This window comes from Primulina eburnea, chromosome 8 (assembly GCF_022965805.1).
Source record: "Primulina eburnea isolate SZY01 chromosome 8, ASM2296580v1, whole genome shotgun sequence".
In the NCBI taxonomy this organism is placed as follows: Eukaryota; Viridiplantae; Streptophyta; class Magnoliopsida; order Lamiales; family Gesneriaceae; genus Primulina; species Primulina eburnea.
In genome coordinates, this window is record NC_133108.1 from 1,905,729 (window position 1) to 1,928,861 (window position 23,133).

Genomic DNA, 23,133 nt, shown 5'->3' on the forward strand with positions numbered 1-23,133 from the left:
AAGGTGAAAGGTGGTTGGGGAAACCAACACCAACGACGTCGTTCGAGGAGGAGGTTTTTGTACGGAGGCGTTTGAACAATAACGAGGCTGGGTTTTCTATATATATTCTTTGTTTCTTGAAAAGAAAGGCTTTCGATTAAGGAGTAAAGAAAGTAAGATGGATCTGAATTTCCCGGCGGAAGAGAACGAGGCTCCGTGTTCGGCGGAGGAGGAAAAGATGGAAACTTTGTATTTAGTGGAGGAGAAAATGGTTGGGGAGATTTTACGGAAAGAGTTGGAAGATGGAAGGGAGGAAAGTCGGTGCTTAATCGAAGAGGAAAATCTCGGCGTGGGAGAAAATTTGGAAGCTTTGCAAAAAGAGGTGGAAAATGGGGGGGAGGAAAAGAAAGAAAAGGAAGAAGTGAAACTTGGCGAGAGAGGGGGAATGGAGATTGATGACCTAGTGGACAAGAGAGAGTGTGGGAAGAAGAGGGTAAGAGACGGAAAAAAGAGAAAATTGGGAATTTTAGTGGAAACGAGGAGTGCAAAGCAGATGGGGCAAGTTTAATGAACTACGATGTTTTTAGGCCGAGAGAACCGAGGAAGTCTGGTCTGCTGGCGAAGGAGAAAATAGAGAAAGCAGTTCGGAATGAGAATCTATATGATTCAGAAGTTGAGAGAAAGCAGAGAAAGAACCCGAAGAAAAAGAGGAGGAGTCATGTGGGAAGGAAAATGTGTGTGAAAAGTGAGCCCAGCGACAGTGAGATGGTGAAAGTGGAGAAAGCCGAGGAGAAGCCAAAAAGGGGCCTGAAGAGAAAGAGGAGAGAGAAGAAAAACGAGGAGAATGATGAAAGGGCTTTGATAGATGAAAAAATCGAGAAAAAGGGTAGCCATGCCAAAGGTCAGGGGAGAAAGCCATTGGAACAGGGAGAAGAGGAGAAAGGAGAAGAGAAAAACGATGAGGGAGTGCAAAATAGTGATAAAGGAGATCATTCTCTTCGATCTAAGAATGTTAAAGCCAATGGTGCACTGAAGCGCAAGGGTTTGAAGAAGATTGATGAAAATGTAAATTAATTTATTTCCTCGAATTAAATTTTTAGCAATTTGTAATCTTTTCGTTTTTTCTGTTTTATGTCCATCTGGCCAGTCTCATATGTATCATGTTATGGCTTTCTCTTTCATTTGACAGGGGAATGAGATAGAGTCTAACATGTGTCACCAGTGCCAGAGGAATGATAAAGGGAGGGTTGTACGCTGTACCTGATGTATAACAAAGCGTTACTGCGTTCCTTGCATGACTCGGTGGTGTGTAAAATCTTACTAGTCTAGTTGTTTTCTGCTGGACACGGCCATCATTGCATCTTACCTGTTGTAGCTTCTATTTTTGGATGGACACACATCTATCTGTTCTTAAGTTAATTATTGTGTTGTGAAATATGGAGTAAATTAGAGTGTTTATTAACCTTTCTAGTTGTTCAACTACTGTTATTGTCTCATGCACGAGGTCTGGACTCAAAGCGTCAAAATGGCATCATTCAATTGGAAGAGTTGCACTTAAGCTGTTTCAAACTGTCCTACTGCTCTCTTAATCAATGGGCTTATGCTTTGTTTCTTAGCATGCATGTCCACATATACTTAATTTGTTATCATCCGTCACTCTTTAGCTCTGGGTGTTTGTTGACCCCTTTAACTGCAGCAGATGTGATTGACCCAATCCCATGCTTTTCTCCTCCTGTTATCTTCATAATGTGGATTGACATTATCTTTCTTGTTCACAGGTATCCCCGGATGTCGGAAGAGGATTTTGCTAAAGCTTGCCCTGTTTGTTGTAACAATTGCAATTGCAAGAGTTGCATGCGACTGGTTGGACCAATTCGGGTAAGCTTTTACACATGCTTTTGTGATTATATTTCCATGTTTCTTCCAATTTTTTTCGTTTATATGAATAATGTATTCTGTCATTTCAGACATTGAAGAATTTGGAATTGGAATATGATAATGAAGAGAAGATGCTGTATGCTAAATACATTTTGCGAATGCTTCTGCCCTTCTTGAAACGATTTCATGCAGAACAAGCATCTGAGAAGGAAATGGAGGCCAAGATACAAGGTATTTTCTCGAATAAATTACTTCAATGTGGATTTATTGGATGGTTCCTCTCTCTTCTGGTAAGCATGGAATCATTCATAGTATATTGGGATCATTCATTATATCTCAAAACAAGCTAGTACCTCGTGATTTCATTACAAATCTTGGGATTTTCTATTATTGTGAATGTTGTGAGAAATGCTAAGTTTCTGTACTGTTTGGAGTAAGTGTTTCAGAAACAGATTTTGTGCTGATTCAATACACTGGTTTCTTTTTTTTTCCCCCAAAGTCATGACTGCTGGTTAATGCGCTTATTTATTTGCCAATGAAGTGAAATTCTCAATTATAATTTAAAATTTAACTGCCTCAACTATATAAAACAAACTTAATTTCAACTTCAGTTGCTCTAATTAATCTGACTCATGATAGTTTGTTTGAGCAGGGTTACCAGCCTCAGAAATCGAACCTCGGAAATCGGATTGTAAGATGAATGAGCGAATTTACTGGTATGTAGCGGGTGGTACTCTCTTTTTTCCACGCACTTCAAGTTTGCAAAAATGACTTATTTTCTATGAATATATACAGTGACAACTGCAAAACATCTATTGTTGATTTTCACCGAAGCTGCCCACGATGCTCGTATGACATGTGCCTCACTTGTTGCCGGGAGCTTCGGGATGGATTTCTACGCGGAGGTGATAAAGGAGTAGTCATGCATTATCCCAAACAGAATCCTGGTTATATGCATGGCGTACTAAAAAGATCTTGTCGTGAAGCTAATAAAACGGATCTTCTTGATTTAGATGGTGCTACTTCAGTAAACAATAGGACTTGTGGGGAAGTGACTGATACTATGACCAGTGATGCTATTGAGTTCAAACATGAATGGAAATGTATGGAGACAGGTGCCATCCAGTGCCCACCTCATCAGATGGGTGGCTGTGGTGAAGGGATTCTTGAACTGAAGCACATCTTTCCTAATAATCATGTCTCTGAGTTGTTGCTGAAAGTGGAAGAAATAGCCCAAACACAAAATCTTGAGAACACCCCCCAAAATTTTGAGCAGGAGTGCTCGTGCTTTAACTTTGTTGGTGAAAATACTGACAGGAACAAATTACGCAAAGCCGCAGCTCGAAAAAACTCAGAGGATAATTTTTTATACAATCCAGTAGCCAAAGACCAGCATACTGATTTGATGCATTTTCAATGGCATTGGTCTAAAGGTGAGCCGGTGATTGTCAGTGATGTGCTCGAAAATACTTGTGGTTTGAGCTGGGAGCCTATGGTTATGTGGCGAGCCCTTTCGACAGATTACAAATGTTAAACATAAACAGCTACTTGACGTTACTGCTATTAGTTGCTTGGAGTGGTGTGAGGTAGCTTGGTTTTTCCTATTTTTTTATTACTTCAAGCAGCTAAAATCTGAATGCGAACTTTACTCGTTTGCTTGGTTTATCTTTGGGTTATTTGTCGAGTGGTTTCTTCTTTGAAATGGGCTCGAGTTATTTTCTACACATTGGATGATTTATATGATAGTAGTCAATTTTTAGCTGAATTTGTTAAACTACTGAATAAAACAGTTTTTGAAAATGGAGGCTAAAGTCATTTGCTATATAGATTTTTTTAACTTGATCGTTGTGTTCGCTACTAGAACTATATAGGTTCTTCATTTATTGTTTCTCTTATCCAACTTAGCCAACATCTTCTGGATATGCATGCTTTTATCTGTTTCGAAGTGTGATGGGTAATACATTATTTCATGATATATGCAGGTTGATATAAATGTACACCATTTTTTCAAAGGGTATTCAAAGGCTCTATTTAATTCCAAAGGTTGGCCTGAGATTCTTAAGTTGAAAGATTGGCCTCCATCTAACTTGTTTGAGGAGCGGTTACCTCGCCATGGTGCCGAGTTTCTCAGCTGCTTGCCTTTCAAGGAATACACACATCCTCGCAGGCGGGTACTTAAATCTCGCTGTTAAACTTCCTAAGGAATGTCTGAAGCCGGATTTAGGACCAAAGACATATATTGCTTATGGATTTGCTCCGGAGTTTGGACGGGGTGATTCTGTCACCAAACTGCACTGTGATATGTCTGACGCTGTATGCTCTATCCTTTGAATTTCTTATGCTGTTGCTATGTTATGATATTAGTATGGGGTATGCATGAGCTCCTTTTGGTTCATACGCCAAGCCTTTACTGTAAAATTGTATAGTCTACACTTGTTAGAGTTTTTTAAATTTGTCTTTCTTAGGTGAACGTGCTGACCCATTGCGAATCAGTCACCATCTAACCCAAGAATCTCAAGGCAATAAGAAACCTGCAAAAGAAGCATGCTGCCCAGGATAAAAGAGAATTGTATGGAGAGAGTTGGACATTAAATGCAACATTTGATAAACAGCAACCCAGTGACAGTGGACCATCCAGGTTGAGTGGAAAGGCATCATCACAGGTCTTTGAGGGTTCTAATTCAAGGAATAAAGCTATTAAATTGGCAGCTTCTAATCTTGCAAAAAGAAACACTAAGAATGAAAAACTAGATGAGAAGGTCTGCATTGAAATTCACATGGAAGAACAGAGAGACAGTAATGTAGAGGACCTGGTATGTCTCAATGTAGGAAAGAATGGAGCTGATACCTCAGATAAGCAAGACTATATCACTGAGGCTTGCTCTATCGATGAATCTGATGGAAAATCTTGCATAGCAGAGGAAATGAAGAAAAATAACAATGCTGAGGTATTTGATGGTGATCAGCATGAGCTGTTAGAATCTTCTGAAAGTGGTGAGTCTTCTGAAAGTGGTGAGTCTTCTGAAAGTGATGAAAATGACCAGGCGAAAGAATGTAGAAAAGATGAGAACGGTGCTTCAGTTTCAGGAAATGTATTAGAATGTTTTGGAGACAACGAGGGTGCTATCTGGGATATTTTTAGGAGGCAGGATGTACCGAAATTGGAGGAATATGTGAAGAGGCATTACAAGGAGTTCAGGCACATCTATTGCAATCCTTTGCCTCAGGTAATGATTGATTTGGAATTGGTCTGAGGCGTCGGGTAACCTGTATATTTAATCAAATGTTGTAAAGCCAAAGTGGAAGGACCATAATTCACAAGTCTTTACAACCATATAAGTTAGAAGCCATTAAGAAGGTCCAATGATCTAATTTGATTTGCTTTGTCTGCTAAATTTTTCTGAAATTTGTAACTACTGTGTTGTTTCTCTGGGTATCAGAAATTTATTCCCTCAAACCTTTTTGTATCTGCAATAATTTATCTCACATTATAGGTTGTCCATCCCATTCATGATCAAACTGTTTACTTGACAAAGGAGCATAAAAGAAGACTTAAGGAGGAATATGGTTAGTTTTCCCTGTTTAATGCATCCACTTTTATGACCAGTAAAAAAGTACTTTTTGTGTTGATCTTGCTAAAAGCTATGCTTACTTAGGAATCGAACCATGGACATTTGTTCAAAAACTAGGCGATGCAGTTTTTATACCTGCTGGCTGCCCGCATCAAGTCAGGAATTTAAAGGTAAATTTGTTTGCGAACTATTATAATGTTTTTCTTCTTTCAATCATCAACTGGATTGAGGTGCTCCACATAGATGAACATCCAACTAAAAATCTGATTCAAGATGTTTCCTGTTTTAGGGTATTATGCATCTAGCTGAGTCTTCTTATGAAATGACCATAGAATCACATTTTCTGTTTATACAAATTGGTGGATGATTGGATCTTGAATCTATGTGATCAGTGATGTTACAAAGTAAGTTACCATGCTTTGGTGGTGTATGACCAGGTTTTGGGCAGATTTATATTGAATCTTGAACCTGGTCCCATTTGCATGGGTCAGGAAAAATGTGAACAAAATAGTTGAAATATGCTCTCGTTGAATGTTTGAAAAAATTGATGTTTTTGAGCCATAAATCGTACTATTTATGATTCACTTGTTCAATTGCCATCAAATGTTTAGAAGGAGAAATATATATTGTTGGATTTATAGGAAATAGTTACGACACTACATAGTTATTTGGGGCGCAAGGTGCACTAAAGCGCTAGGGTGCTTTGGAGCTTGAGGCGCGAGGCGAAACGCACGCTTTGCGCCCGTGTGAGAATAGCTCGACCAATCCACCGATTCTATAAACACAGTCCCTCTAGGAACATTTACCAAATAATTAATCAATGTCCTATTTTTTCTATCAGTCCCCCATCTGTCATCAAAGTGCATCCAAATTTAACATGGTCATCCGTGTATTCTTTCAATATCAATTTTCTGTTCCAACTCTTTTTTTAAGCATGTAACTCTAACTTCATGATAAGTAGGGGGTTTCATTCCACAACCAAATTGTCCAACAGCTCCAATAAATGGTTTAAAACTATCATAATTTGACATTTTTATCGGCAATAACATGCTTTATTCTAGAATTCTGTCATAAATTGCTGAAATACAAAATTAAAAATATAAATAAAAAATATAAATATATTGCTGAAATACGATATATTAAATAATCCAATCATCAACAGGTTACGGGATTATACAAGTCAGATAGATCAAAAGTTGGAAAAACATTTCGTTAAAAATCAAATAATTCTAGTTCATTCATAATCTTGATAATAATGTATTAAAAAATAAAATACAAACCAACTCCAAATGATATTACAGATTACTTCAGTAAATTCAATTGGACAGCAAACATGAAAAAAAGTTTTAGGCTTTAGAGTATTTGGCTTATCTACTCATAACCGGCAGCGATCAGGTGTGGAGTTCATAATCATTTACTAGGAAGGATTTGAATAAGGCTATGACATTAAAAGTGTGGATAGCATATGTTTGCTCAAATGACATTCCATGGTATCCATATCCGTTGAAAACTGAAACAAGACAGCATAAAAAGGTTTAGACTTTAGAGTATTTGGCTTATCTACTCACAATCGGCAGCGATTTCATTTACTGGGAAGGGTTTGAATAAGGTTATGATAGCCTGATCCGTTTCAATCATCATATAAAGTATAAACTACTACCAAAATTTTCTGCAACATGCTTTCATATATTCTATGTCCAACTTTCTCCATAAAATTTATTGTTTTTAGTATGTAATAGTATGTAAATATTACTGGGAATCATGTCTCACGTACCAACAGTTTTTGATGAAGCACACTAGCAGTCTAACACAGGTTGATGAGCACAGGCCACACTACATAGAGAGACGCACAGATGACAGAGATTGGGAAACTGAGAGAAAAACGCACAGCTGCACGCAAAGTCGCATACACAGAGAGAAACTGAGAGGTCGCAGACTCGCTTGGGAGAAAAAAGCACATTTGCAGGGATTTGTAAAAAATAAAATAGGGATTCTATTTGTTATTGGGCTTAAAACTTATTGGGTTTTGATTATATGTCTAGAATCGTACCATAAATTGCTTTATTGGTACAGGCGCACAAGCGCGCGCCTGGGTCGAGTCGCACGCTTGATTAATGTATTGTGCTGGCTGTGTCTGTCGCCTAGGCGCAGCCAGGCGCTCGCCTTTTATAACTATGCGACATTGAACCATTAGTATTAAAAAATGTGGCGAAAATCTGTCTTCTTTTGAAGCCACAGATGAGGAGTCCATAGTTGTCAATAGCGTTTGTAGTGCTCGCTACAGGGGCTATGCGTACCGATGCCCGGTCGCTATAGGGGCTATGCGCAAGACACTTGCAAATAGCGAGTGCTATCGTCGCTTTCGGCGTTTTTTCGGTATTACTATAGCGAGGAAATGGCACGCTATGTTGAAGAAAAGCTTAGGGCAGTTTTTCCAAATATTGCCCAATTTTCGGCCCATTTTATATTGCCAATTTTAGGCCCATTTTGCTCAAATATTTAGGCCCATTTTGCTCAAATATTTAGGCCCATTCTGCACAACCCTACAATTAGTTTCTACAACGCGTCTCTTCTCCATTTCTCCACTTCTCCAAGCATCGACAACACGCGCAAGAAATCTTGCCTTGCACCGCTGACCGCCGGACTTCTGGCCACCGCTTTGCATCGTCGCACTTCGGTAATATTATGCTTTTCTCTTTGTTTTTCTTCTGATTTTTGATTTTTTTGGACACCTTGTTGAGAAGAACAATCACCGTAACATATTAATTCTATTTGCTTATAGGTTGATTCTATAATATTAGTTGCTGCCATTTGATTATTGGAATATTAGTTACTGAATAGGAAATCAATTTTTGGAATATAACAGATTGATTCTATTTCTGGAATATTAGCTACTGCTATTTGCTTATTGGATTTCCTCAATGTATTATCAATTTTTTTTAAATTTCATAGTTTATAAGATGGAAAACCTACAAGAAGATATGAGAAAAAAAGATATTGGATGAAACTATGGGAGGATATTTCTGATGGAATATCATGCAACTTTTGTCAAAAAGTTACAAAAAGTGGGATAACAAGGCTCAAATAACATCTTGTTGGAGGATTTAAAAATGCAAAACCTTGTCCAATAGCCCCAGCATGTGTTAAGCAATAAATGAAAGATCACTTTGAAGAAAAGTTAGCCCAAAAGTTGGGATAACAAGGCTCAAACATCTTGCCGGAGGATTTAAAAATACAAAACATTGTCCAATAGCCCCAGCATGTGTTAAGCAATAAATGAAAGATCACTTTGAAGAAAAGTTAGCCCAAAATACTCTCATGGATCCCATTCCTCACTTTGATGATGTTTTTGACATAGAAGAGCAAAGAGATGATATTGATGCACACGTGGATCCATCTTCTCGTGAAAAGCAGTCGTCGTCTATTTCTTCCTCAGTCAACTCGTCAATGTTAATACCCAAAAAACCACGGTCATTGGGTCTTATAAATGCTTTCTTTAAGTTAGACGCAAAGAATCAAGGTGGTAAAGAACCTCAATTTAATGAAGTTCAGAAAAAGTTGAGGTCTGATGCAGTTCAAAAATTTGCAAGGTGGATGTATGATGCAGAGATCCCATTCAATGCGGTCAAATAAGACAGCTTGAAGCCCATGATCGAAGCAATTGGACAATATGGTCCTGGGATGAATCCACCTAGTTACCATGAGGTGAGAGAATCACTTTTAAAGGAGAAGATCAACCATATAAAGCTGATTTTGAAACAAAATGAAGATGATATAGCGAATAATGGTTGTACTTAGATGGCTGATGGATGGAGAGATATATAGGGGAGATCACATATCAATTTCTTGGCGAATACCCCAAAAGGCAGCATGTTTATTGAATCAGTGGATGCATCTAGCTACTCTCACACTGGTGAGAGAATGTTTGAGTTGTTTGACAAGTTTGTGCAAAAAGTTGGGGTGAATAATATTTTTCAAGTGGTTACCGACAGTGCATCAAATAATGTTTGTGCGGGTTAGAAAATGTAATATACTAAATTACAACGCCTTTAACTTTCATTGATTAGTTTAATTAACTATCTTTTTATTCTCTTGTTCTTTACAGGAAACAAGTTGATGGATAAATTTCCAAATTTGTATTGGGCCCCGTGTGCAGCACATTGTTTGGATTTGATGTTTTGAAGATGGCACTTGAGCGGGCAATTAATGTTAACATATATATTTACAAGCGAACTATGTTGTTGAACATGATGAAATAGTTCACCAGCCAAAGAGACCTTATCAGGCCAGTTAAAACTCGTTTTGCTACCGCGTTCTTGACTATGAGAAGCTTTCAGTAGCATAAGCAACATTTGAGAAAGATGTTTACTTCAAGAAATTGGAGTAAAAGCAAATTTGCGAAGGAACAGACTGGTAAGCAATCACATAAAATTATTTTGATGCCTTTGTTTTAGAATTCTATCATTTATGCTGTGAAAGTTGGTGGCCCATTATTGGAGATACTTCGGTTGGTGGATGGGGAGAGGAAGTCTGTCATGGGTTATATATATGAGGCAATGGATAGGGTTAAGGAGAAAATAGCAAAAGCTTTTGGTTATAACGAGGATAGGTACAAAGAGGTTTTTGAGATAATTGACAATATGTGGTAGTTGCAACTCCATCAAGATTTGCATGCAGCGGGTTATTTCTAGAACCCTCAGTTCTTTTACTCAAATTCTAAGATAGCACAAGATGAAGAAGTAGTTATTGGGTTGTACAATGCAATCAGTAAGTTGACTTTTGATGCTCAGACGGAGAAAAAATACATACAGAGTTGTTAAAATACAAACAAGCCGAAGGTTTTTTTGGGAAGTAAGTTGCAATCGAAATGAGAAAGTTTGTATCATCTGGTATGAAAATATGTTACAAGGACAAGTTTTTCCTCATTTTTTGAAATAAGTTCAATGAGAAATAGCTATTGTTATTAACTTGCTGCATGGTGGAACTCATATGGAGCTTCGACACCAAAGTTGCAAAAACTTGCCCAAATGATACTTAGTCTCACTTGTAGCTCCTCTGGTTGCGAGCGCAATTGGAGTGTGTTTGAACATGTAAGCTTTTATAATATTATAATTTTTATTTTCTATTACTATGAATTTTTAAGAATTTGTTATCGTGCCACGTGCCTTGATAAACATATATAAATAAATGCAGCTTCTTTCCAAGAAAAGGAATATATGGGAGCAAAAAACACCTGAATGATTTAGTGTTCATCAGTTTGGTGTTGATAGAAATTTGTATGCCTGATCCTAGTGCGCCTGGAGATTCCCAGAACTGGTATTACATTGAGTATCACTGCATGGGGTCTTCTTGGGGTTTATTCTTCTCTAAAACTATGGATATAAATACTGCTTCTGAATCTTCAAGCCATTTCAGTGCGGCTTGATCCCTGTTTTTGCAGAAAGACAAACATGGGAAACTTATAGTTAAAATATCTCAAATTATTGTACCTTCTGATTAGCATTCTCTAGTGTACCTCCCAGTCCCAGTTCACCCTGCCGCCCCGTTCATCTTTCTCCGGCGGCGGCTGCCGGCCGTCGGATTTCTTCTCGCACCCTTTTTCTCTTTCTTTTTTCTCTTTCTCTTTCGTAGGTTGGCTGGTCTCATTCCTCATCCAACCGAGCTTTCATTCCCGTCGGTTTCCACATTTATTTACGGCCGAGCTAATTGGTTACTCTTCAAACAGATAGGCGACCAATGTGGCGGATTACTGGGTATAAGTCGAGACACTATTTTGCTTAAAGACTTGTCGGCAGCCAAAATTAAGGTAGTAGGAATTGAAGGAGGGTTCATCAACAGAAATCTTCAAATTCAAACTGCAAGAGGACCTTTGATCATTCGCATTATTGTAGATTCGGCAAAGACATCAGCGTATGAAGAGTACGAGAAAAGATCTTATGCTCAGGCGCTGGTTGAAGGAACTAGAGTTGAGGCAGGTTGGGGTAAAGGAACACGTGATCAAAGAACCGATGCAACATCAGAACACATCAACGACATTCGAAGAAGACAGGCGGAAGATGCCACATCCCATCCCATAGTTATCCAAGAACCATCCGTCATGAATACTATGCAAAGCGATCCGGCAAAGCAGTACAAAACTACAACTATAGAAGGAAACGGACACACGGACAAGGGTATCAATTCAGGGGAAAGAAATTGCGCATCAGAACCGTGGAATCGAGGCAATCATTTCAAGATCCTTAAAAAATTAAAGCCAAAAGAAGAGTTTGAATTTTACAAGGAGAATATTGAATCTACTAGCAAATTTGAATCACAAATCAATGAACAGCAAGTCAATGAGAACGAGCATCACCCCACTGAAAGTAAGTTCGATCATGTTTATTGCAGAAGACAATTCAAGACACACAGAGATACAGCACCAATGCAAAAGACAGAAGCTTCAAAGATATCCATCATTGAGATCGACAAAGACATTATTCAAAATGAGGAAGAAGTCTGGCAGAAACAACTACAACAGGGAGGGATGGAGAATTTTTCAGATGAAGGAAACGAATTCAGTGACGCAGACAGTCACATCTCCGATAACTCTGATAAGTTGACAAGGCATTCGATGGAGTTTGACGACCTGGGCGAATTTTTTGAAGAATCTCCGAGTAAGGTTTGCAATTTACCCATCAATTCTTATCCGAAACTTTCTTCCCTCCTTTCCACTTCTGTGGGTTCGGATGAGTCGGGGGGAGGTTTAGAGTTTAAGGGGGGTCGGGGGAATCTTTCTATGGGTCAAAAGTTGGGTATAATCGGAAATGACTTCATAGGGTCTAAGGATGAATTGATGGAAGACGAGCTTGTCGTGGGTATAGAGAAGCAGGATTGTAACAACATATACCATAATGAGTGTCTTAAATCGATGGAAATTGAGAGGGTGGAATTCAATGAGGCACTTGACAATGGCAGAAGATTGGTAAATCAAGATGACAGAAATAACCAATTTGGAGGGGAAACTAAAGTGTATCGATGAAAATGCTCTCATGGAATATTAGAGGAAGTAGTTCAGCTACTCGTAGGGGATTGATAAGGGCAGTGATTACAAAAGAAAAACCGGATTTGATTTTATTGCAGGAAACCAAAAGAGTGGTGGTGGACAGGAATTTTATTGCAAGTATTTGGAAATCGAGGTTTGTAGAATGGATTACTTTACCTTCAGTGGGCAGGTCCGCGGGAATTATTATTACGTGGGATCAAAGGTTACTTTCTGTAAAAGACAATTTGATCGGGGACTTCTCGGTTTCAATCCATATTCAAAAGGAAACACATCAAGATTGGTGGTTTACAGCAGTTTATGGCCCATGTCAACCAACAATAAGAAATCTTTTTTGGGATGAGCTTGCTGGGTTGCGGGTTATCTGTGGAGAAAGGTGGTGTGTGGGGGGAGATTTCAATGTAGTAAGATCAACACGAGAGAAAATCAATAGCAGCTCACAAACGAGTATGAATTGCTTTGACAGTTTGATACAAGAAATGGTGTTATGCGATCCACCTTTATTGAATGGCAAATTCACGTGGTCAAATCTTAGGTGCTCACCCATTTGTAGTAGATTGGACAGATTCATGTTCACAGTGGGTTGGACTGAACTTTTCCCGTACTATAGACAGTCGATCTTACCAAGAATCACTTCGGATCACTTCCCGTTGGTGCTTGACACGTCAAAAAATAAATGGGGACCAACACCTTTCAGTTTTGAGAATGTGTGGTTTAGGGAGAAAAGTTTTAAAAACTTGACACAAATATGGTGGAATAGTTCAAACCCAACAGGTTGGGCCGGATATAAATTCATGCAGAAACTAAAGGCAGTGAAAGGGGACATGAAAAGATGGAATCAAGAGGTGTATGGCAGACTGGAAATGAAAACAGCAGATTTATCTAACAAAATCAGTGAAATTGACAGATTAGAGGGTGGGGGGAGGGGTTCAGAGGAACTTTCGAATGAGAGGAAACTTGCGAAGTTGATGTTGGAGGAGATGTTAAGACGCAATAATCAAATCCAGTATAAAAAATGCAAGCTCAAATGGATTAAGGAAGGTGATCAAAACACAAAATTTTTTCACTCTCTCCTAAATCATCGACAAAGCAAAGCTACCATCGAAAGATTGGAGAGAAAAGATGGGTCAATTACAACTTGTGAGGATGAAATTGTTTCAATTATTATAGAGTTTTTCAAGGGATTGTATGGACAACACGAGGCAAGATGTTGGGGTATAGAGGGGTTGGAATGGAGTCCTATCGACGAAGAGATGAGCCGTCAATTGGAAACAAAGTTCACTGAAGATGAGATCAAGGCAGCTGTATTCAAATGTGATAGAAACAAGAGTACCGGGCCCGACGGATTTACTTTGGCTTTTTTCCAAGAGTGTTGGGATATAGTCAAAAGTGATCTTATGATTGTTTTGGAGGAGTTCTTTCAAAGCGGTATCATAAATGGAGCAACTAATGAGACATATATATGCTTGATTAAAAAGAAATTGACTCCTACAAAGTGAAGGACTTTAGACCGATAAGCTTAATCACAAGCTTGTACAAGATAATGGCAAAGGTCTTAACAGAGAGGATGAAAAAAGTGATAGGAGACACTATCTCAGTTTCTCAGAATGCATTTGTTGAGGGGAGGCAGATTACCGACTGTGGCCTTATAGCTAATGAACTGCTTGATGAGGGAAGGAGAAAAAAAAAAAGGGACCTTTGTCCGCTGGTGCACTAACTTCGTTGATTCCAATTTTTGTTTTAGAGTCCATAGGAGTGTTAGTCGGTTTACAACACATGATTCCAGTTTATTTGAGTAGATCAGGCACATATTTTCTCTAAGAGGTAGAGATGCCTTTCCTTGTTCGAGCCACTTTCCTTGTTCGAGCCACTTCCATCCATAGAAAAATATGAGATTTCCTATGTCTTTTATCTCAGATACCTTCATAAGGAATTTCACGAGTTTTTTCATTTCTCAAAACAATATCGTCAACATACACTATTAGTACAAATAGGAGTGATCCATTCTCTTCCTAACTTTTAGAAAATCTGTCAAACTAGGCACATGGATAATGCATTAATCAATGTAAGGATTTCTTAAGTTTGCAGACTTTGTTGGTTGTAATAGGCGATTTAATATGAGGAAGAATTACCAAATACATTTCTTTTCAGAGGTATCTATTGAGAAATGAATTTTTCACATCTAATTAATAAATAGGCCAAGCCTAAGATGTAAGATAAAGAACTTGGATAGTGTTGAACTTTGCGGAGCAAAGTCAATCCTCTAAGCTTGGGTGAACCCTTTAGCAACGAGGTGGGTATTGAATCTTTTCTGATGTCCATCTGCTTTGTGTTTCACTTTAGATATCCACTTTAAATCCAACAATTCATTTTCCTTGCGCTTGTTCGGTGAGCTCCCACTCCTTATATTTCTCTAAGTCGTTGCGTTCTTCGAGAATTGTTTTCTCCCATTTAGGTACTTGTAGAGATTCGTGGATGGAGTTGGGAACATTTATCTGAACAAGATTGCTGATAAAGGCTGTATAACTTCGTGAGAGTTTGGGTGTTTGGTACAAGATTTTGTGCGTTTTCTCATTGCAATTGACAAATTCAATCATCAAGAGGTAATTCAGTGATAGGGATTTCTTAGATGTTAACTTGAAACACATGATGTCTTGTGTTCGGGTTGGATTCCTGTACCGGCTTAAGACATGCTCGGTTATCTGTTTCCTCTCTAGTTCTACTCCTGGAATAGACATGGAGATCACTGTTTTGGATAGAATGATTTTCGGAACTTGATGACAGGGACTTGATGATTCAATTGAATTATTGGGAGCCTCTCTTTTGAGGTTCAAACTCAAGAATCTGTGGGATTTGATTTTGTCCAGAATATGATGGAGAAACTATGACTTTAGATGCAGCAGGTGATTGATTGAGCATGCTATTCCGAAGCTTGTATTCATTGCGTACATTCTCCCTGTGAATGGCAGGTTGGGTTGGTACATGCATTGTTCATGAAAAGTGATATGCATTGTATTATAGAACTGTCTTTTGATAAGAATAACATTTATGCCATTGTATTATAGAACTGTCTTGTGATAGAAGAATAACATTTATGCCATTTCTGGTCTGGTGAGTACCCTAATACTATGCCTTTGAATGCTTTGGGATCAAGTTTACGTCACTTTTATGCATGGATATAGGCTCGACATCCAAATGTTTTCAAGGAAATATTAGACACAATTTTGAAATGTGGGGTATTAATCAAGAAACTGGGTATTCTGAAATTAGGTCTTGAGATGGCATCCTATTGATAAGATAGGTTGCGTTAAGAATAGAACCCCCCAGAAAATGTTTAGGGACATGAGTTGTGAACACGAGAGATCTAACTACCTCGAGACAATGCCTATTTTTTCTTGGCCACCTCATTTTGTTGAGGTGTGTCAACATAAGAGCTCAGGTGAATAATCCCATGACTGATGGATTATGGATAATCACTAAGGATTGAAGTATAGTATTTCCTAGCATTTTGATTAGTGATTTACCTTGATATCAGAGAGCACAAACAAATAGTGGGATGAGTGTGGAAATTTGAGTCACTTATTTTAGTGACATTTTTTTCTCACCACCGGTATAGGAAGAAGTGTCGTTTGCCTATTTGCCATCTCCTAGATTCTGGTTCAGTGCTACGTCGTCGGCGCGTGTGTCGCCGGAAATCTTTTCGGCTTTCATTATTCTTCGTCGACAGATCCATTTTCAAGCAATGATTTACTAATTTTTCTTCGCAAATTTACATGTCAGTGTACCTATTCACTGTCTTCTTTTGTGTTTTATTATCACGTATCATCATTTTCATTCTCCTTTATAGCATCTCTCGATTCTATATTTATTCCGAAGACTTTTAATGAAGCTCTATCTCATCCTTGATGCCGTAATGATATGATTGAAGAGATGAATGCTTTGGGTGACAATGGTACTTGAACTATGATCAAATTGCCTGCAGGAAATAAGATAATCAGATGCAAATGGGTGTTTACATTTAAGGTCAATCCTAATGGGTCTATTGCTCGATTGAAAGCCTGTCTTGTTGCTAAAGGTTGTGTCCAGACTTATGGAGTGTATTATTCTGATGTGTTGTCTCATGTTGCTAAACTTACTTCAATCATGCTATTTAATTCCATGGCAGCCACTCATAATTGACCCTTACATCAGTTAGACATAAAAAATGCTTTTTTTCATGATGACCTTAAGAAGGATGTCTGTTTGCAGCAACCATTCAGTTTTGTTGCTCAAGGAGAGTATGGGAAAGTGTCATCTTTGAAAATCCTTATATGGTTTGAAACAAAGCCCTCAGGCTTGGTTTGGCAAATTCATTGAGCCAATTGAGCAGTTTGGAATGAATAAAAGTAGGTCTGATCATTATGTGTTTTACAGACAATTTGTACTGGGCATGATTTTTTTGGTTGTATATGTAGACGATATTGTCATTACTGGAAATTATATTGCAGATATTTAATCTCTTAAATTCTTTTTCACATTCCATTAGAGATTTAGGGATTTTAAATACTTTTGGGTGTTGAGGTCACAAGAAGTAAGAAAGTAATCTTCTTATGTCAAAGGAAATATGTGCTGGACTCATTGTCTGCGACAGGAAAATAGGAGGTTAAACCGTGTAGCATTCCAATTATTTCTAATCTGCAGCTCACAAAAGAAGGTGAATAATTGGAGAATACCTAGAGATATAGAAGATTGGTTGGAAAATTAAATTATCTCATTGTGACTCGTCTAGATATCGCATATTTAGTTAGTACTAGCATGAAGGACATGCTATGATATGAATTATATGAATTATATAGAAAGTTAAAAATCCAATCTCAAAAACTTATATTATTAGCAAATGATATAAACATAACATATAGAAAACAATATGGATTGAAAAAAAACTAAAAAAATGTTTATCCATCCAAACACTAACAAAAAAAGACAATTTAGATGAAGATGAAATGATGCGGAATATATAAATATTACATTATATTTGCACTTACTCATATGCAATTCTTTGAGAGAAATTTGATGTCAAATGCAATTTCAAGAAAATATCAAAATTTTCAATCTTAAGCTTTTAATAATTTACGAATACTTCAAACAACGATTGCAATAAAGTTGAGCCTTTGTTATAAAATGAAATATGAGAGAAATAATGAAATAAAATAGAGAAATAATGGTTATAGAATATTTTTAGAAATAAATTAAAGAGATAAATAATGGTTATAGAATGAAATAAATTTTTTTAGAAAATGAAATAAAATGAAATATGACATAATTAAATATTTAATGAAAGAAAGAGAAGGGAAGAAAGTCAAAAGCACATAAACATAACCATAAAATATGGCTAATTAGTATTAATTATTAATTAATTGACTAAATGTGAGATTACCACATATATTATTTGATGATGAAAATAAGTAAACATGTGAAAGGTAATTATGTTCATTCACAATCAGAAAACTTTTCCATTAACTACACTCTTATTATGCAATTCTTGGAGATAAATTTGATGTCAAAACTATGATACCAAATGCAATTTAAAGAAAATACCAAAATTTTCAATTATAAGCCCTTAATAACTTACAAATACTCCAAACAACAATTTCAATAAGGTGGAGCTTTTGTGAGTTTTAAACAAATTAAAAAGATAAAAAATGGTTATAGAATGAAATAATTAAAAAAAACTGAAATAGAATGAAATATGACATAATTAAATATTATAATCGAAGAAATATGAGGGAAGAAATTAAAAAGCACATGACCATAACCATAAAATGTGGTTAATTAGTACTAATTAATTGACTAAATATGAAATCATCACATATGTTATTTGATACGACATATGTTACTTGATAATGAAAATAAATAAACATGTGAAAGATTAATTATATCCATTCACAATCGAAAAACTTTTTCATTATCCGTACTTTTATTATGCAATGTTTTGAGAGAAACTTGATGCCAAAACTATGATACAAATGCAATTTCAAGAAAATATCAAAATTTTCAATCATAAGCCCTTAATAATTTACAAATACTCCAAACAACAATTGTAATAAGGTGGAGCCTCTGTTAGTTTCAAAAAATTAAAGAGAGAAAAATTGGTTATAGAATGAAATAATTTTTTTTTAAAAAAAATGAAATAGAACATATTTAAATATTATAACGAAAGAAAGACAAGAAAAGAAAGTTAAAATCACATAGACATAACCATAAATGTGATTAATTAGTATTAATTAATTGACTAAATGTGAAATTACCACATATGTTAGTTAATAATGAAAATAAGTAAACATGTGAAGGGTAATTATGTCCGTTCACAATCAGAATACTTTTTCATTATCCACACTTTTATAGATACTAGCAAAAAAGCACGTGCATCCGCACGTGAACCCATATTCTAAATAACTAAAAAATAAATTAATATTAAAAATATTTTTAATCTTTGCATAACGTGATCAAATCCATCAAACAACATTTCGTTCAGAAAAAGATAGATCAAAACAAATTATAAGAATTTGGAATAATGATATATCAGATTAAGGACTAAATTGAACTAAAATAACAATACAAATACAATGATTTGAATTGATTAAGTCATATAAGAATGTAAATAGAATTATATGATTATTTTTATTAATTAAGCAATATAAGAGTGGAAGAAAATATTTTAGTATATGATGTTGATATTTATCTACTCATTACATCAATTAATTGATAAATATGTTCATAAAATGTAAAAATTACATCTTGAAAATCTAAAATAATACTTACTTATAATTTGGAATAATTAAGAACATGTGACAACAATTTTTCATTTTAAGTTTTATTCTAAGAGTATTACTTTTTATTGGGAATATCGGTAAGGTCGACTCGTCTCACATATAAAAATTCGCGAGACCTTCTCACAAGAGACTTACTCTACACCAACATAACTTCCAATTTAGTTATGTTAACATTATACTAATGATTATTTGTGGGAATATCTCGCTCTTACTTTTTTTTACTCATTTGTGTCATTTTTTAAAATAATTTCATAATAATTTCATCTATGTACCATTTGACTATATTTTTTTTATACATATAATAGATGCCGTCATTGATTTTTTTTTTAAATATAAGCTGTAAAGGTATCAATTGTGATAACATTTGTGAATAAGCTCAATTTTTATTTTTTTCTAAATTAAGTGTTTATTGATTTTTTTATTTAATGTGTGCTTACCTTTTTGTCAATATAATTGTCATTATATACTTGTATGTAAATAACTCTACAAATACAAATAAAATGTCATGGCATTATTGTTATGATTGAGTACTAATTGATAATATATAAATATGAGGAGACTTATTTGCTATATATAAATTAAAATATGAATATAATTAAAATGAAAAAAATAATTGATATTAATATTAAGTAAATTTTTTAATAGTATGTTTATTTAAAATTAGCACAAACATTTAAGAACATGGAGAAGAAAGTCAAAAGCACAAAATAATAACCATAAAATATGGTTAATTAGTATTAATTATTAATTAATGTACTAAATGTGAAATTACCACATATGTTACATAATAATGAAAATAAATAAACATGTGAAGGGTAATAATGTCCGTTCACAATGAGAAAACTTTTCTACTATCCACACTTTTATAGGTATATAGATATAGATATATAGATATATAAATTGTGAGTGAATATATGGTTTCACCAACAGTTAATCATTGGGTAGCTGTCGAGCAAATTTTGTGCTATTTGAAATGAGCACCTGGACAAGATATCTTGTATAGCAATCATGGTCATACTAAGGTGAGTGTTTTTCAGATTCCGCTCGGGGAGGATCAAAAGATGATTGAAAATCTACATTTTGTTATTGCGTCTTTGTGGGGGAATTCTAGTTTCATGAAAAATTAAGAAGCAAAATGTGGTCTCACGATTGAGTACAAAATTAGAATAGAGAGCTACGACAAAATCTTTGTCTAAGATAATGTGGGCATATCAACTTGTGATTGAAGTAGGTCTTAAAACCTCAATACCAACCAAAAGTGTGGTGTGATAACCTAGCAGCTCTACATATCGCTTCCAATCCCGTATTTCATGAGCGAACGAAACATATTGAAATTGATTGTCATTTCGTCTGTGAAAAGATTCAGCTAGGTTTGATCACTTAATGATATGTGAAGACATGAAAACAGCAAGGACATATCTTTCCAAAAGTTTTAAATGGAGTTCGGGTCGATTATCTTTGTAACAAGCTTGGTGTGATCAATGTATATGCTCCAGCTTGAGGGGGATTATTATAAATTGTATACAGAAATACGAAATATATAGATATGATTTACCTTGATTGGAGGGATTGATTTTAATTAATTATTTACCTTGATTGTAGGGATTTAATTAATCTACTTTTTTAACATAGGACTTAAAGTCTGTATTTATATGTTTACATGACTAATGAATAAGACATACTTAAACATATTTCCTTCATATTTATCTTCATATTTTGTTACATGTCTCATAAGCCAAGCTTTGCGTGCTTTTGGTTTTACAATTTGGGCTAAAGTATTGTATTTTGTGTGCCAGTCATGCATAAAGGTTGCCCTTGACTTCGTCTCACCTGAAAACGTCGAAGAGTGTATTCGATTGACTGAGGAATTCCGCATTCTTCCCCAAAATCACAGGGCCAAGGAAGACAAGTTGGAGGTATGTTTTCTTACTCTAGACACACCTATTTCTTTATCTGGAAGATGGAATGTTTTAGCTCTAGGAAGTGTTCAGATTGCAGTTCTTTATGTTACTACTCCCATCAGTCCCATGTCTATTGCTCATGGTTAATTCTATTAGGAACTCAGAGAAGGACAAATTATATCGGATTATAAATATGGAACCTAATATCGAAAATTACTAGTAGTTTTTTTATGATTATGATCACAGATACCGTCATCTGAATGCCATGTCCAAGTACATTAAAATATTCAAGATTTTTTTTAAAATTTCTGAGATTTTTGTAATATCAACCTATTAAAAATACTTTAAATTTGATCTGTGGTGAAAGGTGAAGAAAATGGCGCTTCATGCAATTCGAGAAGCTGTAAAAGATTTGGGTGGGAGTTTGTGATCAAACTAGAATTGGTATGCCTTTTTTCCATTATTGTCAAAATCATGCAACATCTGTTCCAAATATATTGTTATTTCTGTTACTCTCTCTCTATCTTCCTTTAATCCAATGTAACATGGGTATTTGATCTGATTTGTTTGTGAGATTTGGTAAAATCAATCATGTATCAAGGCCGTCTTCAATCTTTCATCTCAATCTTATTGATGTGCATGACATGTAGTATATGCTATAGAGGCATTTGTTAAGCAAGGTAATATAACCAAATAAAAAAATGTTGAATCTATTACCAAACCTTGGCAACTTATTAAAGATGGACACATAATCCTTACTATACATTCTTGACTAAATAGGCATCAGAGTTGGCTGACACAGGTTAGTGATTTATATTGCTACCAGGTTAAATTCTTTGAGCTAGTAACATTTAGGTTCTTAACTAGCCAGTTGTGATACATGTTGATATTTAACGTTGAGAAGTCATTATTTTTGGCTTTGTTTTCCACATTGTCCAGGAAGAGTATTTTATATAAGCGTTTTTGGGGATTATATTGAAGAACGTGATGCATGTTTTCATTTAGTGTTTTTAAATATATTTACAGTTTTAATGTAGATATGGTATAAGAATGTATTGAAATGAGTGATACCCTGACTTAATTTTTTAGACTTTTAATGGGGTAGAATATTTTTGAAATTTAGATTTAGATGGTTTATTAAATTTAATATATATAATAATAAGTTAACTTGCGTAGATTTATGAAAAGTTGAATTAAAAGGTGATTATATCAAGAGGACTTGGAGGAAAAAAAATCGATGTAATGTTTGGTTTTGTTGCCAGGAGCGGGAAAGGGTCCTTGGGTTATGAATCCAAACGTCGGGATTTAATTAACTGGCATTTGTTAAGGTACTCAGCTGTTTCTTCTGCAGGTCTCAGGATGTGCATGTACTGAAGTTTTGGCAGAGGGTTCGTTTTGTTTATATACGATTTGGTTAATGGAGCCGATGCACTTATTTACCTTATTGATGATTTTTTGTTTTGTTTTGAACCTAGTGTTGTGTTTTACGTTTATGCTATATTTTGTTGTTGTAACAAACGAGTTGAATACGGCAATTTAAATTACATTTTCTTGTTTTATGTCGAAAAATATGATGTTCATCCACGGACCTTCGTGCCTGTCCAAATTGTACATTAAAGTTATTTCATAGTTGAACTCGGTGAGTGGACACTATATGTGCGTGTGCGCGCGCCCGCAATTCACTGATGCGTTGATCACCGTATAAAGCACAATTCCAAAAGGGGCTAAATAACATTATAATAGCAAACTAACGGCTAAATTGTATAGGGATTTCATATTTACCAATGTGAAAGAATCATCAGTATGGATACGTGGTACGAACATGCATAAAATGAATTGTATGCACCATGTTCAATTTGGGGAGCTTTTCGAGATCATCCAGGAAATGTGAAGTTGGGCACCAGAAGATATTTTCATCATGATTGATGCTATTCCTGTAATCTTTTCAAGAT

General features: G+C 35.7%; 1 pseudogene; it reads left to right on the forward strand.

Moving 5' to 3' along the window:
- The first annotated feature begins 1,172 nt into the window (after positions 1 to 1,172).
- LOC140838315 (lysine-specific demethylase JMJ25-like) lies at positions 1,173 to 22,690 on the forward strand (annotated as a pseudogene).
- Positions 22,691 to 23,133: the final 443 nt, after the last annotated feature.